This window comes from Coptis chinensis, chromosome 3, assembly GCF_015680905.1.
Source record: "Coptis chinensis isolate HL-2020 chromosome 3, ASM1568090v1, whole genome shotgun sequence".
Taxonomy (NCBI): domain Eukaryota; kingdom Viridiplantae; phylum Streptophyta; class Magnoliopsida; order Ranunculales; family Ranunculaceae; genus Coptis; species Coptis chinensis.
The window spans coordinates 39,579,069-39,585,374 of record NC_141458.1 but is presented as its reverse complement, the minus strand read 5'-3'; the positions used below and the strand labels follow the sequence as shown (position 1 = coordinate 39,585,374).

Genomic DNA, 6,306 nt, shown 5'->3' with positions numbered 1-6,306 from the left:
GATCCTCCTGAAACAACCGAGTACGCATTAGATATATATGAACAAAAACAAAATTTTTTGTAAAAGAAAATCAAAGTACACAAGAAAAACAAAATATTACCCTTCTCTCCCAAACATTGCGAGCGACATGCACCGCATAGTCATACAATAACTCTGACTCATACGGGCCTCCCCATACACACCTCTTTGAAACTTCAAATCATCATTGGATTTTCTTACGAAATCCAATACCGGAGGTGCTTTTTCCACTGGTGGTACGTCTTCTACCACATATTCTTCCACATCATCATCCTGCTCATCCTCCTCCTCATCCCCCTCCTCACCCTCCTCTTCACTCCTCACTTTCTTCACTCTCCTCTTCTACTATACTCTTCCCTTTGTCCATATTTACATCTAAACCTACATTAGTATCACTATCTATACTATCTACACTATCTTCACTAGATGAATCAACCTCAGGAACCTCTTTTTCCAAATGGTCCCCTCTACGCGCTGATGCCGTTAAGCCGTTTGCCCTTTGTCTTTTTCTTCCAACTGTGTCACCACTAGAGGAACTGCCACCAAACAATTTCTTCACACCCTTGAATGTAGTTTTCACTACATTCTTCATATTCTTTGATCGAGGACCCATCGCTACAAAGAAAAATAAAACAAGTATTAGTAAACCATATTTAAATAAACAATGTACAAAGAAAACCACTAGAAAAGAGAGATCATCCCAGTCGTAAAACTAATATACTTATAAGCTTGCTATGATAACTCCAAGTATATATGAAGAAATAGAATGAGGTGTTATACTATCCAAATTCTATCGAATTTTGGGCAGAGTTTCCTTTGTTTAGTCAACATTTTGTATACTTAAACCTGTCATAACCTGGAAATCAATAATGACATCCTTCCAACAACCATATGTACATAACACCCTATAAAATATTCAACCCACAATACAATTTCTAGCTGTATAATAGGTGGACGCAAGTAGAAGGAAAAGATAGATTTCCAAAAGAAAAGTTTTTGTTCTTTCAAAACGCCATGGTTATATGTCTTGTAACTTGTTAACAATATTAACAGTATTAAGAAAGGACAACTACTACAAGTTACAAGAAACTATTAACAGATGTCAAAGAGTAAATATTATGAATACATTGATCGAACAACTGATTCTTTACTGACATGTGAGATCGAACAACTATATGTACATATAACCTAATTTTTACACGACAGTGAAAATGTATATATATACAAGACTGTTTCTGTATGAACCGTCATTTATGTACATCAAGTATTACAACAAAATAACTAGACTCTCTCTACAACAAGATGAACTTGACTCTGTCCCTCATCAAGCATAGGGGAAACCACCCAAAAAAACCACTTTGATTGTACATTCAGTAAGTTTGATAACCAAAGAAAGAGCTTCTCACCTATAATGTTTTACCGCTTCAGTTTTGTTCCCCTGTATCCAGACCTTAAGCAAGTACTCGTAAAAGCTGCATGTGATCAATGTCATTACTCATTAGTCAAGACTCAAGAACATAAGCAGTATGAAAGGTGAGTAACATAATGTACAGAAACACTAATTATAAAATGGTAAAAGTATCTTCTCTTATAACATCAGGCCCTAAAGAAAAATACTAGGTATGAAAGATGAGCACTATGAAAGTTTAGCAACAAGATGTAAAACAACTCATTTTTTAATTTTCAAACGGGGCCCTAAATCACATGTTTGGGGGTATCACCATGCTAAGGGGTAGCATCGCTAGTATTTCTCTAAGCGTATTATTACTAAAATGGAGAACTTTATAGAATGTAAAATAATCTCTAACAAAAGTAGCTTCAAGTCTTCAGCTTATGCAAATTAAATGCAATCCAAGTCATGTTACTAGTAGCTAGCCCTTCTTCATGGTAGTTACTTGTTCCAAGATGTCATGGGGAATATGAACTAAGGAAAATTCCGTTCACACAAATATAGTTCAAGATTACAACAAAGGATCAAACCATCTACATCAAAGAGTTGCTGCAATATGACTCCTCGTGTCATTTCAATGCTAGGTCTTCTATTTATTCTGTTAATTGACTTGACTAAATGAGTGATAGATGTCGGTAATGGCACTGAAAGTATACTTTCGAGTCGTCTTTTGCAACCTAGCATAGTTCTTACAACAAAAGTTGTAAAATCACAAATATATATGTAGGATATGGTCATTATCCATATTAGCCAATTTGTTTAGCATATTAATAATCCTATCTCCAGCCATTGATGTGCCCACGCTCTTCTAACAGATATAGTGACGTTATTTTATTGGTTGGTTTAATATATGGGAGGTAATCATTGGTTAATACCATTTATATAATATAGTTGAAGTGTCTATATATATATATATATATATATATATATATATACTCAACGAATTTATATTTATCACATCATTTTTTTGCTGGGTATTATATCATATCACACTACCCTTCCCTTTCTATAGTTTAACTTCATTCTTTGATCCTTCTATTCGCAAAGCAACTCTCCTCCAACTCTTCCTTCATCCAAATATCTATACATTTATTTCCAAGTTGATAAAACCATCTTAATTGAAACCATCTCGCTTAGCTTACGGTTGAAGTTTCTCTTGAACTTTGGCTCTGTCCTTGAAACGGTAGAAAGGAATGAGTCCGGCCTTAAGCGTGCTCTACTCATAGGGATTCTCTCCTTTTATAATAGCACCCATGACCAACTAGACAGTTAGTTAAGTAGTTAGTTGACAACTGTTCTTCCCATGCTATTTGTGGACTGCTTGAGAGAAGTGGAAAGCAAAAGAGTTCATGATCCTTTTGATGAGACCATGAAGAAAAATGGAAAGTGTGTTTTGGTGCAAGGTCCAATCATTGTTGGTGCCGGCCCATCAGTCTTCTTTGTAGCTGCTTGCCTTAAAGAAAGAGGAGTTCCTAGTGTGATTGATTGAGAGGGCTAAGCTGTATAGCTTCATTGTGGAAGAGCAAGGCTTACGATCGACTACATCTTCACCTTCCAAAAAAATTCTGTGAGCTATCCCTCATGCCATTCCGGTGAAGTTCCCTACTTACCCAACTAAAGAGCACTTTGTGGACTATTTAGATGCTTATGTGAGTAAATTCGGTTTAGAGCCCAGTTCAACCAAGCGGTAGAAAGTCTTTTTGTGATCACACTCTTGGATCATGGAGAGTGAAAACTGTGGGATTGGAGGAGATTAGTTACCTTAGTCGGTGGTTAGTTGTAGCAACTAGAAAGAACTCAGAGGCTGTGGTTCCAGCGATTGAAGGAATGAATGACTTTGAAGGTCCAGTTCTACATACGAGTTTGTATAAAAACGGTGAAGAGTTTTCTGGAAAGAATGTTTTGGTTGTGGGATGTGGAAATTCTGGTATGGAGATATGAACCTCCAGCTATAAAGGGAAGCTCAATTGATTACTCTTCAATCACATGGTTCTATGATGATTCCTCGAGAAATTATAAGGTAAGAAAAAAAAGCCTTCAAGAGTCAGTTGGTGCAATTTGAATACTTTAGGCAGTCTTGAGTCTGTTGAACTCAAAGCAATGAATTTTTCAGTCATTTGAGCTACGGTGTCACGGATGTTACCAAGACTAGTTTCTATACTCAGTCTCTGGAGAAGAATTTCCAGTGTTCCTTTTAAGTTATAGTGGAAATATAGTTTTCCACCTATATAAGGAGTTCATACAAGCAATATATTGATGGCACAAAGACCAAGCCAATATGCATAGCGTGAAACGCTAGAACTTTGTCTTAGGAAACCTCACTACCCCAACAGATCCAAGTAGTCAGGCTCCAACTGAGCTATGGCCAAGACCTGTCCTAAAGTCGTTGGGAACCCATGACGCACGCTGGCCCTGGTATTGCACCAAGAAAGTTTCTTGATCTCTCATTCAATACTCTCATTACTTACACATGTGCGTGTCATCCTTGCCCATGCGCAAGGATAACACGCACAAATCGAGAAATGGTCCAAATTTTTTTTCCTTAAAAATTACAAAAACGATTAACTTCTTTCATCAAGTAAGTTTTCTCTAAATTAATGATTTTTAACATTTATTTGTCATTTTCATAAGCTTTTGAGCAGGCAATAATCTGTAAGTGATGATGACTATTATATACTGATATATTTTTTTTCTTGTTTTAAGTTAGCTCAAGTTATTACATATCAAATAAACATGGGTTTCTCTTCTAGTTGGGATGGTACACTCTAGCCAAATGACTTTAACATCAGTGTAAGAGCACTCTGTGAGAAATGGAAAGTAATTTATCCTGTGTTTCCTCCATGGGCATGGGTTCCTTGTCCAAGGCCATTCGGGGTTGCTTCACGTCAGGTGGAAAGTTATTTATCTTTGGAGGGTTTCTGTTGTCCTAAATCTATTGAGGTTAGTTATAATTCCTTTTTTGAAAATTCTACTTCTTCTCTTTTTTGCATTTGCAAGCTGCGTCTTCTGAGGGTGAGATTGACAATGGAAGCTCTAGCAAAGAAGAGGCTACTTGTCCCTGAGAGGAGGAAGAAGGCATTAATGATGCAACATTGGTATACCTTTCAATTCCTTTATGATTATTTTGTTTGTAAGAAATCTGATAGTTTAGATGCCATTATTGAAGGGCCTTAAAAGAAAACTCGTGCTCTACAAATGTTGTATAAACTAGAGAACAAGTACAGGATCATTTTTAGTTGAATTGTATGCCAATTCATCTTTTTGTCCTCTTTTTAACTGATGGCATAACCAAGTTTTTTCTGTTTATAAGGTTCAAAGAAATGATTGGGCACTCATCAAATTGGATTGGGCAACCCCTTAAAATATATATATATATATATATATATATATATATATATATATATATATATATATATATATATATATATATATATATATATATACATATACCGAGCTAATGTTGTTATAACTTGTCAATAAAGTCAATAGAATTTGACAAAAGGAGATAGACATGAAGTGCTTGTCTACCAACTCAAAGTGTACGAAGATCAAGACCTGAAGACCAACAAATTGGATGGAAATCTAAACAGAAGTATAAATCCACACTAGAAATAAAAAATGCTAGACGAAACAATATTCTCTACCAATAAAAAATGCCAGACCACTACCAATAGTTTTATTGTTTATCGTTTATAGTCTGCTACTCTGTTTAGAGGTAAAAACCTAAAAGTTCCAAGCAAATGCTCATTGCTCAAACAAAGGATAGGAAAAAAAAAGGTTGAGAATTTCTACCTCCAAATATTCAAAAAGCTCGACTACGTCCTCCCTAAAGCTGAACAAGACCTCCTTCTCGCCACCTCATACACCTTCTTCTAATAACTACAAAACCATTAAAAATATATCAATTAATAATCTTTTTAACAATATAGACTGATAAAAAAGAATCTAAAAACAAACCAAACCTTCTGGGATCAAAACTTTTAGCAGAATGAGAACCATTTTGTTTCTTAAAAACTGGTTCTTGACTAACAACAACCATCTTGGTTTGTGATTGCATGTCTTCAAAACTCCTTTTATTTTTACTATTATTATTTTCTGCCATTATGGAAGAAATCTTTTAGAACTAAAACAAGACCAAGGAATAAAGCAAGGAATGTGTGATAACCCTTAAAAAAAAATCTTTTGCGTTGTTCACTTTCAATGCATTGATTCTCTTTTTCAGTTTCTCTCGAAGAAAAAAAATATATAGGAAATTTGAGCGCTCATTTTCTCAGACTATATAAAGCTGAACAAGACAAACATCACATTCCCATAACTCATCAAATTCAAATTAAGAAGAACTAATTTGAATTAATTAAAACATCACATTCCCATAAGGAGAGACTTGCTGGTCGGGGTGTTCGACGATTGTGGTTTCTGCGTGTAGGCGAGCAGCTGGAGCCAAAAAACGTGAGCGCCCCTTTCCGCTTCTTTCTACTTATTTCTCAAAGTAAAGCAAACACCCTTTCTACAAACCTTTCGGGTTCAATTTTGCTATTGGTTATGGAACTGAACTGTTTCAATTGGATTGTTTATGGATTGTTTCAATTGGATCGGTCGAAGGTTCAATTGGATTGTTTCAATTTTGCGATTGGATTGCTTCAATTCGGATTTTGGATTTTTTTGGTTAGGGTTTCGCGATAATTTGCGAAGGGTTTTGCGTGAGAGAGATGACCGAAGGAATAGGTTTTTCCGGTTTGCGATTTGGTGGGGGTGTACTACTGGGCTTTGTTGTTTGGGCTTGGGCTGGAGGCTGCCCGATCTTTTTAGTGGCGCCCAATACAGCACCCAAAACCTTT

General features: G+C 35.8%; 1 long non-coding RNA gene across 1 annotated transcript; it reads right to left on the bottom strand.

The window, feature by feature from the left end:
* Positions 1-358: 358 nt before the first annotated feature.
* LOC147509570 (uncharacterized) lies at positions 359-5,639 on the bottom strand. The gene is made up of 4 exons (XR_015216578.1): positions 5,431-5,639; positions 5,261-5,347; positions 1,425-1,490; positions 359-633 (listed from the first exon to the last, which is right to left on the bottom strand). It is a non-coding gene; the product is annotated as an uncharacterized LOC147509570 (long non-coding RNA).
* Positions 5,640-6,306: the final 667 nt, after the last annotated feature.